The sequence below is a fragment of the Amia ocellicauda genome, chromosome 1 (genome assembly GCF_036373705.1).
Source record: "Amia ocellicauda isolate fAmiCal2 chromosome 1, fAmiCal2.hap1, whole genome shotgun sequence".
NCBI lineage: Eukaryota > Metazoa > Chordata > Actinopteri > Amiiformes > Amiidae > Amia > Amia ocellicauda.
This window is the reverse complement of record NC_089850.1, coordinates 6007642-6020474: the sequence shown is the minus strand read 5'-3', so window position 1 is coordinate 6020474 and position 12833 is coordinate 6007642.

Below are 12833 nucleotides of genomic sequence, written 5' to 3'. Positions count from 1 at the left end.
CATTGCATTCAATATTCAAACAAGTTAGGACAGGAAACAGGATTAAATAGCATTGCCTTCAGATTGCGAGACAGAGAACACAACGAAACAATTGTGTAGGATTAAAACAGCCTATATTTGGTAAAAACCCTAAGAACAATGTGTAGAAACAAGCCTCTAATACAAACCTGAGCCAGAATATAGAAGTCTAAATCCTCAAATCCAAACAACTCAGTTACTAACTACGCAAGGCTGTGTTCACAAAGTCAGCCAGCTCCAAAGTAATCAAACTAAATATGCTTCATTAATGTTATACCAAGAAAAAAACTGGGTATGGCAATGGAGAAAATAAATCTTTATTTAAGTAATATTATTAGGGTAAAGCACTGCTCAGCTTTCCTAAGGTACCTGCGAAACAAAAATACATTCATTTAAAACAGGTTTAGGTTTTTAATTGACTAACCTTTCAGAACATGTTTTAATTCCCTTGCATGAAAGGCACTTTTGGGCTGTCTATAAATGGAGTATCTCAATGTCCTTGGGTTTATGTTCTACATTGCATCATATGCACATGGTGGTCACACCATTTTCTAATAAAATCCTCCGTTCTGGCTCGAGTGTTGCTCATTGATGGGTGGAAGGGATGCTGTTGGGTGTGGCAACTGAAACAAAAGAAGTGAAACAGCAGTACAATTGTTCAGGCAAATAAATTTCAGTTTTTAATTTTTCTTACAAATATTTCCCAACATAAAATGAAATTAAATAAAATTAAATATCAAACAGAAAAAAATGTCAAAGTACCATTTGTAATTCAGTAATATGAGAGAATTGGTCAGGGGTCTAAATACGTTTGCAAGGCATTGTATATAATGTGTATGTATATACAGACTGCTGACAAATGAAAGGAAAAACTTAAATAAATTAGTGGAGGAACATCATGAATGCAGGTGCCTCCAAACAGGTGTACAATGATATGATACATGATACAATTAAGCAATTGACATCCTATCATGCTCTGTGGCATGTATAAAAATGCTGAGCAGGACCAGTTGACCTTGATTTTGGATCAAGATGGCAAGAGGAAAGGATCTAAGTAACTTTGAAAGAGGGGTCATTATTGGGGCACGAATGGCAGGAGCTTCAGTCACAAAGACGTTCAACTGGCTAGTGTTTCAGTAGGAACAGTGACTAAAGTTACATCAGCATTTAAATCTATGGGAAAGACATCAGTAAATAGGGTTGGAAATTGTGGTGGAAAGCACACATTCGATGACCGTGATGCTCGTGCATCACTGCGATATGTAAGGAGAAAACAGAAGAGCAGCTCTTTCCCAGGTGACTGAGAATGTCAATGCAGGCCGTGATCAGACTGTCAGCAAGAACAGTCCCTCAACAACTACACAGAGAGGGATATTATAGTAGGGTTGCAGTGCATAAACCTCTCATTACAAAGACAAATGCACACAGGCACTGGTCTACAGAGATGTGGAAAAAGTGATCTGGTCAGATGAGTCAAGTGGGCGAGTGCATGTGTGGCGACACCAAGAGAACGGTAGAGGCCTGACTGCTTGACCCCTACAGTCCGGAGGCTCTGTTATGCTGCAGGGGGCATTTTCCTGGCATGGTTTGGGTCCACTTGTCCCCTTAGAGGGAAGGGTCACTGCAAATCATTACAAAGTTGTTCTGAGTGATCACCTTTATCCTATGGTGACACATTTCTATCCTGATGGGAGTTGTCTCTTCCAGGATGACAATGCTCCCATCCACAGGGCACGAGGGCTCACTGAATGGTGTGGTGAGTATGAAAATTATGTGAATCATATGCTATTGCCTTCGCAGTCACCAGATCTCAACCCAATTGAACACCTATGGTAGATTTTGGACCGACGTGTTAGACAGCGCTCTCCACCACCATCATCAAAACCCCAAATGAGGGAATATCTTTTGGAAGAATGGTGTTCATCCCTCCAGTAGAGTCCAGAGACTCGTAGAATCTGTGCCAAGAGCATTGAAGCTGTTCTGGCAGCTCGTGGTGCCCAACACCTTACTGACACACTTTATGTTGGTTTTTCCTTTAATTTGTCACCCATCTGTATATATATAATGAGACCAAGAAGAATGCATGTGAGAAGACAGTGCAGACATCAAGAAATTGAGTTCGAGTCCCCTGTTATGTTTGTGATTCTGAAACTTGTTTAGTATGAAATGAAATGGAGAACCTGAACACAATCTGTGAACATTTTCCCCCAGATAATCTATCCATTGGTTTAATTATTTATTTTCTTCTTGAGTTGAAGTTAAGAAGAGGATTCAAAGGGCTTCCAGTTTTGCTTTACAGCCCAACCTGACATTAACCCTTACATTGTATAACTCCTTCCTCTGCTACAATCTGAAGTTTTTTTTTATATATATACACTCACCTAAATGATTATTAGGAACACCATACTAATACTGTGTTTGACCCCCTTTCGCCTTCAGAACTGCCTTAATTCTACGTGGCATTGATTCAACAAGGTGCTGAAAGCATTCTTTAGAAATGTTGGCCCATATTGATAGGATAGCATCTTGCAGTTGATGGAGATTTGTGGGATGCACATCCAGGGCACGAAGCTCCCGTTCCACCACATCCCAAAGATGCTCTATTGGGTTGAGATCTGGTGACTGTGGGGGCCAGTTTAGTACAGTGAACTCATTGTCATGTTCAAGAAACCAATTTGAAATTATTCTTTTCACATGGTGGTCATAAAGGGATGGACATGGTCAGAAACAATGCTCAGGTAGGCCATGGCATTTAAACGATGCCCAATTGGCACTAAGGGGCCTAAAGTGTGCCAAGAAAACATCCCCCACACCATTACACCACCACCACCAGCCTGCACAGTGGTAACAAGGCATGATGGATCCATGTTCTCATTCTGTTTACGCCAAATTCTGACTCCACCATCTGAATGTCTCAACAGAAATCCAGACTCATCAGACCAGGCAACATTTTTCCAGTCTTCAACTGTCCAATTTTGGTGAGCTTGTGCAAATTGTAGCCTCTTTTTCCTATTTGTAGTGGAGATGAGTGGTACCCGGTGGGGTCTTCTGCTGTTGTAGCCCATCCGCCTCAAGGTTGTACTTGTTGTGGCTTCACAAATGCTTTGCTGCATACCTCGGTTGTAACGAGTGGTTATTTCAGTCAAAGTTGCTCTTCTATCAGCTTGAATCAGTCGGCCCATTCTCCTCTGACCTCTAGCATCAACAAGGCATTTTCGCCCACAGGACTGCCGCATACTGGATGTTTTTCCCTTTTCACACCATTCTTTGTAAACCCTAGAAATGGTTGTGCGTGAAAATCCCAGTAACTGAGCAGATTGTGAAATACTCAGACCGGCCCGTCTGGCACCAACAACCATGCCACGCTCAAAATTGCTTAAATCACCTTTCTTTCCCATTCAGACATTCAGTTTGGAGTTCAGGAGATTGTCTTGACCAGGACCACACCCCTAAATGCATTGAAGCAACTGCCATGTGATTGGTTGGTTAGATAATTGCATTAATGAGAAATTGAACAGGTGTTCCTAATAATCCTTTAGGTGAGTGTATATAGGTGCTGATAAATTTCAGTTCCCCTGGCAGACCCACTCCTTTCTCATTCTCCCTCTCACATGCAGCCACCAGCCATGGCAAAATGAATCTATACTAACAGAGATATAAGTAAGTACAGTAAAGGACTCTCAGGAAGCCAACTAAATTACAGCATAGGCAACATCTGTCGTTTGAAAGAAACCCTGGCTCTTTATCCAAAGTGCACGTGTGAATTTTGACACCCGCAGCAGCTTGAAGGAGATAAGAAACAGATAACATTGCAGGCCAGAGAACCATTTGGCCCTGTCATGCTTAATAACCCTAACATAGTGAAAAGCAGTTTGTATTTTACTTGAGAATAATTGGACATCATGTTTGAAAGAGTTGTGGTTTTAGCTTTTGCAATGGAATATTTGCTTTCTCTACAGGTTTTAATATTTGTTTGTCCCCAATGAGATGCTTCAGAGCCCCAGTCAACCTAATCATGTCAGAGCAAATTCAAATGTCTATCATTGTATCTTTTATTTGTTAATTGTCATTGACAGTAATTTGATCAATTGTTACAGGGTTAAAATAAAATAAAGCCTATATTACTGATGTTTTGCTGTCTCCATCTCAAGTGATTTTATTCTGTCAGAAGCTGGAGAGCAGTACCAGTCACTCACTGTTTAAAGCTCCTTTAACACAAATTAGTTATGAAAGTTCAAAACCAGCATTGGAAGAGCCAATACCAACACAAAGAATATTGTATAGCAACTACCTCACAAAGTGGTTCAGACAGCACTGAACTGTCCTAAGTACCTGTGTGAAATTGTGCTGAAGTGGTGTATAGCAGATGAAAGAGAAAATGGAGAGGCCTGGCCCAGGTTGGGGTGATTTAAATCAGCAGGGCTTCTCTCAGTTCGTTGCTAAGGAGCATTTCCTATTTCCTGGGCTTGCAGTACCGCTGGGAGGGACGTGCCTCTCCTACAATCAGCCGAACCTCTCCCGTGGGCAGTGTAGCCTGCATGGTGAAAGGAGACTGGTGGCTCAAAGATGGCTAGGGTTGGAGGACCTGGTTGAACCTCCTCTCACTCCCCATGTGCACTGGTGGGAGTCGTAGCGACAAGCCAAGATGCATTAACACAAATGGTGATTCCATAAATTATGTGGAGGGGATTAAATCATGTTTTATGTCTACAATAGCCTACAATGTTTTTCTTTTAAGTTTTGTTATTAAATACACTTTTATCTTTGATCCTACTTTTTTAGCTATTTTTTATGTTAAAATAGGGATTAAAAAGGATTTGCTATCAATCTATAAATGAGATCTGATCATTTATTTATGGATACGAACATGATCTCTGTGGCTGTGGGAAAGGCTAATGATGGTGTTATGTATAATGCAAAGATTGTGCACTTTCATGCTGTGTGAAAGAGGGTATTTTTAAAATGCCACACAGATGACTTGGTCTCTAGAGGGCTTTGGGATTTTCTAGTTGACATTCTGCTTGAGTTCTTACTGGCTTAACTGAATCAATTATTCAATAAAAATGCCACTGTTACCAGGTCTTTAGCCTTTGTTGGTTTTTAAGTTAATTATGAGGCCAGCTGGGCTGTGGCTCTCCAGGACTAACAAGGCATTTGACTGCTTTTCATTCCAGCTAAGCTCGTGATGGCAGTTTGCCATGTGTGCTTTGAATTTAATTGAGACATTTAGCTCAAGTAAAATAAATAAATAAAATATCCAATCCATTTGGGGTTTCTGTTGTATAACTACCCACCCCTGAAAAAGTGTTTCTTTCTACCCACAGTAACAAAATTGAGCCAGGTGTTCTGATCTGATTCATGGTACAACCCATGAAAGATGTAGCTCTTGCTTATTAACATTTGCAGGAGCAACACAGGTCTCGAGTTTGTTGGGTTTTCTGTCGTCCACACGACTATTTCATATTGACCCTATTAATTTCTGGGGCCTTTATTCACATGAGAAACTGCAGTCTGTTGAGATGCTTCCCAAAAGTGAGCATGCATAGTAGAAGACCACTAGCGGAAACTGACAATTATTTGTTTAAGCAAATTATTTGGTCAATGTTCTTAAATGAAAATGCCTTCATTTTAGAATATTTCTTATATTAGTGTAGCACAGGAGTATAATGTGTAGGAGCGTAGAGTATAGGAGTGTAGTGCAGGAGAGAGGAGGTAGCAAGGATTCAGAATGCCTCATCTTTCTTTTCTTTTTCTTTTCTTTCCTAACTGCTCTTTTCACCTTTCATTTTCTGCATCCCACTGAGTGGCTCCTTGCATCCTCTCACCTGCACTGTTGTACACACTGCCAACACAGGGGCTTTAAGTCTTCCTAACTGTCATTGAGCTATCCATTTTATTAATTCAAAAGCTTTGAACTACATAGGCACCAGCGCGCGAGAGAGAGAGAACTCAAATGGAAAGATGCAGAGTGAAATAATGTGATAATATAATATAAATAAAAAGACTCTAAATCAAACCGAGAAACATGCACTAAGTAGTGGGCTGAGAGTGCTAGACAACCACAAGAGGTCTTCCAGAAGCAGGGCTGAAATCATCTGCTCTGGTGGAACCCCTGCATTACAACTAACATTAGCATATCTTCTCAGTAACACAGGCCATGTTTCTTCAGGGAGACTTTTTTCGAGTTGACTGAAAAAAATCAACGTCAAAGCACTGAATCATGCTGATGAAGCCCCTGTGTCTCTATGCTGTTCAATGTGGAGCACGTTTGCGCTGAGGGAACTGGCATTGCTCGATAACATGTGTACTTCTCCTTTTCAAAGGAAACATCTGTTTATCACCTGGCATCTGCCCTGGCAACAACCTGTAATTTATATGCATTACACATTATTGTTGCAAATTTTTCATGATTGTTTGATTAGTAGTAGTTAATTCAAATTCACAACGACTGCGGACTGGAGAGAATGCATCATACAGGATTGCATGCTCTGCTCAGATTTTAAAAAGCATACTCATTCAGCCAGAATATGTAAGGTAGGCAGCAAATAAATGCAGAGACATATGTGTAATCATTTGAAGCAGAGTGTCTGTGAGGAAATTAGATTCAGACTGGATTCATTATCCTGTACTAAATGCTTACTAAATGCTTTTAGTTTTCATTTCATATTGATTCTCATTTAAGGGTTTATGGGTTAATTTTTCAAACACTGAAATAAACTATTTTTTAAATAGTTTTTCTGCTGCCTTGAACTTGGAGTGCATCAAGGGCTTTTACTTATAAGCAGAAGATAGTTTTAGTCATCCTTTCAACATATAAATAATTGGTGTGTTTGCCTAAAGTCATCTTCTGTGTTTTTTGTCCAGTGTTATCAAACCAATATTAAGTGCAGTGCTATGAATACTTAAGCAATAAGGAGCACGAGGGAGTATAGCTTAATAAGAAAGTGCTGAGCGTCCCAGGAGATTAGGCTGCAGTATTACAGGTACCATCTGAATGTCTGGAGCAGATGCCACAAGGTGGTGTTTATCCTTCATGTAATGAACACTCCCCTTCAATGGAAGAGGTTGCACATGATTTTGCAAGTGGGCTTATGAAACACACACCAGTCCTTGCTTATACAGTACATGTATTACAATGAGAAAGATGCATGAATGACATCAAGCTGAACCATAATGTCCACTACAATATCAGGACTGTCCTTACAGTGACCTTACAGTGTGTAGATGACAGTATTAACAATATCTAATAGATTAAGCTATATTTTTCTTATTGAATGTAACCTTTCCGCCCTTCTTTTTAACAATATTTTATTTTAAGATTGCAACCAAGCCCAGTCTCTGAGTCACCACAGACATGTTATCAGTAGAGTTAGAATAAGACAGAGCAGCCATTTTCCCTGAAGCAGTAAAGCGTGACCGGACATCTGTTCATCTGTGATAAATAGACTATCGCTAATAGACTGTTAGGGCTAAAAAATACTGAGTAACGTAATCATACTCGAACTCTTTTGTACAGAAAAAAATACATTCGTCTTGTAACACATTTCCAGTTGGCGATGATGCACGTCCTTTCGTTAGCTGTAATGGCATGTTGGGGCCTTTGAGGCCATGCTACTTTGCCTGACACACGTTGCTATGGCATTGTGAAGTTTTCCTTTTATTGCTGATTTTGTACTATTTTGTCACAGTATCCCTTCATTTTTTCTTCTCCTCTTCTCAGTGCTAGGAATTTGACCAATATATCCTATGCATACTTCACCAATATAAACGAAGCATACTTTGATATACAAATTACAATTTTAATTCAATGCTTTGTTTCAGGTGCCCCAGGAACATGTGGTCCAGGCCAACACGTCTCTTTGCAGGCCGTTAAACGTTTCTCAGCTGCAAAGGGTGTTGTAAGCATGGTTTTCTGTCCACTAACCTTTAGGTGGCATCCATAGGCCATGTTTCCAGCAGAAACCCAGGAACCGTTTGCAATATAGAAGTAAAGTCATTTGCATCTGACCTTCAGAAGGGCCTGGTTTTGGTAACATTTGTAAAATATTTAAGAGCAACACAAGTAGTTTTTATACAATTTGAATACATTTTTAATTTTTTAAATATTAAGAGCATTTATGGTAGCTCTCGGCATCCATTTTGTTTAAGTAGGTCAACTTTAAGTATGTTACAGTAAAAAATAAACATACATAGTCCCTTATCCCCATACAAATTTTGCCTTTAATATTTTCATTTCATTATATCAAAGAATTAAATCATTGTCAATCATTGTCACAATGTGTTTTGTAGGTACTGCACATTCAATGAAGGGCACATTTTAAATCTGCAGGTGCAATAGAACTTGAAAACGATGTTAAATTAAGCAAATTGGCAGATCAAATATATTACTGAGAGCTGTTTCAAGAAAAAAAAACTCTTAAGCACTATAGTCTGACTCCTGTGAAGAATCTGTCTTTTAGTTTAATTCTTGGATTTTTCTTTTTATATGTATTTATTATGATTTGAAATTTGAGCTATGGACAAATTGATTAAAGGGCCTGTTGGAATATATTATTTTTCAGTTATTTATTTGCAAATCATCTTTTTTTCATGTATTTTTGTCTTATAGAGTGAATTGATTGAACAGGATATTCTGTCCTACTTTATTTTCTTAGCTATGTCTTCCTACTCACTCAGTGTCCCCAGTCTGAAGTGCAGCAGGTATTCAGGATTTCCTGATTAAATCCCTACCACTCTCAGAGCTGAGGACAGTAGTTACATTGGTTCTACTATGACGATAATTAGATGGATCAGGGAATTGCATGATTAGGTGAAACACAAGTTACTGCATCCTCCAGGACCAGGATTGAGGACCTCTGTGCTAAGTTGGCTACTATTAATATTTTAATTAAAAAACAAACAAACATTTCCTTGATAAAATTACTAAAGATTTAAATATGAGCAAACTACTTACACACAATCTGTGTGTAAATCATACAGACCTATTTATTGAATAATAATATTGCAATCTCTCTCTCTCTCTCTCTCTCTCTCTCTCGCTCTCTGTCTCATATATACACTCACCTAAAGGATTATTAGGAACACCATACTAATACTGTGTTTGACCCCCTTTCGCCTTCAGAACTGCCTTAATTCTACGTGGCATTGATTCAACAAGGTGCTGAAAGCATTCTTTAGAAATGTTGGCCCATATTGATAGGATAGCATCTTGCAGTTGATGGAGATTTGTGGGATGCACATCCAGGGCACGAAGCTCCCGTTCCACCACATCCCAAAGATGCTCTATTGGATTGAGATCTGGTGACTGTGGGGGCCAGTTCAGTACAGTGAACTCATTGTCATGTTCAAGAAACCAATTTGAAATGATTCGACCTTTGTGACATGGTGCATTATCCTGCTGGAAGTAGCCATCAGAGGATGGGTACATGGTGGTCATAAAGGGATGGACATGGTCAGAAACAATGCTCAGGTAGGCCATGGCATTTAAACGATGCCCAATTGGCACTAAGGGGCCTAAAGTGTGCCAAGAAAACATCCCCCACACCATTACACCACCACCACCAGCCTGCACAGTGGTAACAAGGCATGATGGATCCATGTTCTCATTCTGTTTACGCCAAATTCTGACTCCACCATCTGAATGTCTCAACAGAAATCCAGACTCATCAGACCAGGCAACATTTTTCCAGTCTTCAACTGTCCAATTTTGGTGAGCTTGTGCAAATTGTAGCCTCTTTTTCCTATTTGTAGTGGAGATGAGTGGTACCCGGTGGGGTCTTCTGCTGTTGTAGCCCATCCGCCTCAAGGTTGTACGTGTTGTGGCTTCACAAATGCTTTGCTGCATACCTCGGTTGTAACGAGTGTTTATTTCAGTCAAAGTTGCTCTTCTATCAGCTTGAATCAGTCGGCCCATTCTCCTCTGACCTCTAGCATCAACAAGGCATTTTCGCCCACAGGACTGCCGCATACTGGATGTTTTTCCCTTTTCACACCATTCTTTGTAAACCCTAGAAATGGTTGTGCGTGAAAATCCCAGTAACTGAGCAGATTGTGAAATACTCAGACCGGCCCGTCTGGCACCAACAACCATGCCACGCTCAAAATTGCTTAAATCACCTTTCTTTCCCATTCAGACATTCAGTTTGGAGTTCAGGAGATTGTCTTGACCAGGACCACACCCCTAAATGCATTGAAGCAACTGCCATGTGATTGGTTGGTTAGATAATTGCATTAATGAGAAATTGAACAGGTGTTCCTAATAATCCTTTAGGTGAGTGTATATACCAGTAAAAAGTTTTAGAGCACCTACATTTTTCCAATTTTTCTTGTAATCTGCGCAGTTTAATGTCTCAATGTATTCTTTCTACAATGGAAATCAAATATTGTTCGGAAAGTTCTTCGCAACACTGTTGCAGAAGTTCCCACAAATGTGTTGCACTTGTAGGTTGCTTTTTCTTTCACCCTTCTGTCCAGTTCATCCCATGTTTTGGGTCATTATAGTGCTGTAGGATGAACCTCTGACCAACTAGGCGTATACTAGAGGGTATTGCATGATGCTACAAAATGCTGTGGTAGCCGTTTTGGTTCAAGGTGCCACTCACTCTGTGCAACTCTGGATCCAGCAAAAGAGCCCCAGACCATCACGCTTCCTCCTCCATGTTTGACAATTGGTGTCACACACTGAGGAACCATCCTGTTGGCCACTGGACGGTGTACAAAAACCCTGAACTGATGAACTGAAGATTTCAAATTTTGATTCATCGGTCCATAAGACCTTCTTCCAGTCTTCAGTAGTCCACTTTCAGTGCTTCATGGCCCAGGCAATTTTGCCATCTTAGCAATGGTTTTCTTACTGTCACTCGACAGTTGAAACTGAGACTTGCTTACTTCAACCAGTGTTCAGCTGTGCTTGAAGCTGTTGTCCTGTGAGCCGCCGATCTGTTGACTCAGAAACTTGTCTTCTGATTCTGTTGTGGCTTTGGGTCTGCCAGACCTCTTCCTGTCAGAGTTTCCTTCAGTTTCCAAGTGCCTTTTGATGGTGTAGGAAACTGTACTTAGAAACTGTGCTTAAATTTCAATAAAAACCGGGAAAATGGGGGTGTTCTAAAACGTTTTATACTGTATATATACAGTGGATTGATATAGGTGTCATTTTTTTCCCATTCTATTTAAATATTGGGCCAATTATTCCTGGAAAAGTAATACATGTGATCATTACATGGTATTAATAAACCAACTCCTCTTTTAAAGCATTATCCAATTTTAATTTAATCCAAAGTAAGGCAACTAAAAATGCAAGTGTTACTATTTCTGTCTTATTGTTATCTCCTTAATCTCCAGAAGAGCTTGCCATGAGTCACTTTAAATTCCTTTCCCAGAAAATGTGTTACACAAACTATAGAATGTACCACTGAAAAAATAGGAAATACAGCAATAAGGTTTTGGTTCACAATATTCATGTCTGAGTGCTGCTAATGGCTGTCAATGCACTTGACTACTCAGGTGCAGGATGCAGGTGTTAATATATATATATATTTATTAATGCAAATGCAAGGATATTAATGGACAAGTAAAATGGGGTAGTTCAAAATAAATACAAAATCTACCAACCGGTACATATACAGATTACCCTTATATTATTCTTTTTTACAAAGAGAAGAACACTACCAGTCTGGAGAAAAGAAACAAATGGCATCGTCCATTTTTTTCTATAATTTGAGCCGTGGAAAGGAAAGAAACATTAGTATGACAAGCTCCATCTTCCGCAGTACAACAACAATTTCACACCTACAATACATATATAATGATATGAGCAATAAGTTTAGTGGCAAGTAAACTCTGCTTTATGACACAAAATGAAAACAAAATGATGAAACTAACATGGCTGTGATATCGGCTGCAAATACAACATTGCTGTCTTCAATGTAGATATGCTTGATATTTAAGTCTCACAGCTGTAACATTATTTGGACCTCTGAACACAAATCTCTCATTTTCTGAATTTGGGGAATTGTCTTACAACCCATAATGCAAACTGTCTATCAAAAGGGGAGCTGGGGAGCTGTATATGCAGTATATACCTCTTTAGTGATAATTCTTACAGCAGCCATTCAAACAGCGTTGACTATAGTTGATATCAACATGACAAATATTAATAAATACATTAATAATAAATTAATAAAAATAACAAACTATATATTTCCATTCAGTTTGTGGCTTATAAGGATGATCAGACCTGAACATGCATAGCTTAAGGGTTCATTTCTGTTAATTAAAAAATCATAATGTTAGAGTCATAATGTGTCATAATGGAACACAATCATTAAAGCAGCAGGAATGATAGCACCTAATAAGTATAATTAATAATGTTAGATTGTTTACTATATGTACTATATAAAATATGATATTTTCTGTTTCATTCACATTGTACTTTTAATATGTAACACTGTTTCTGTGGGGCTGTAAGATTTTATTTCACATTGTACAATTTGTGGAGTCGTATATTAGTTTTTTTTATTATTATTATTATTATTATTATTATTATTATTATTATTATTATTATTATTATTATTATTATTATTATTGTGTATCCAACACGAATATGGATAAATATCTACATGAGCTATTTTGAAAAAGGCTATCTTTTAAATTAAAAAATATCTTGATTGAGAATAATATTGCTTATTTAATGGAATTTAGTAGAGATTTACTTCCTCGTTCGAGCATAAACAATTATGCTTTTACAAAGACTTTAAGCAGTTCAAAGTACTGTATTTTGTAATATCAATAATAGTGTGTTTAGAGGCTTTGACATA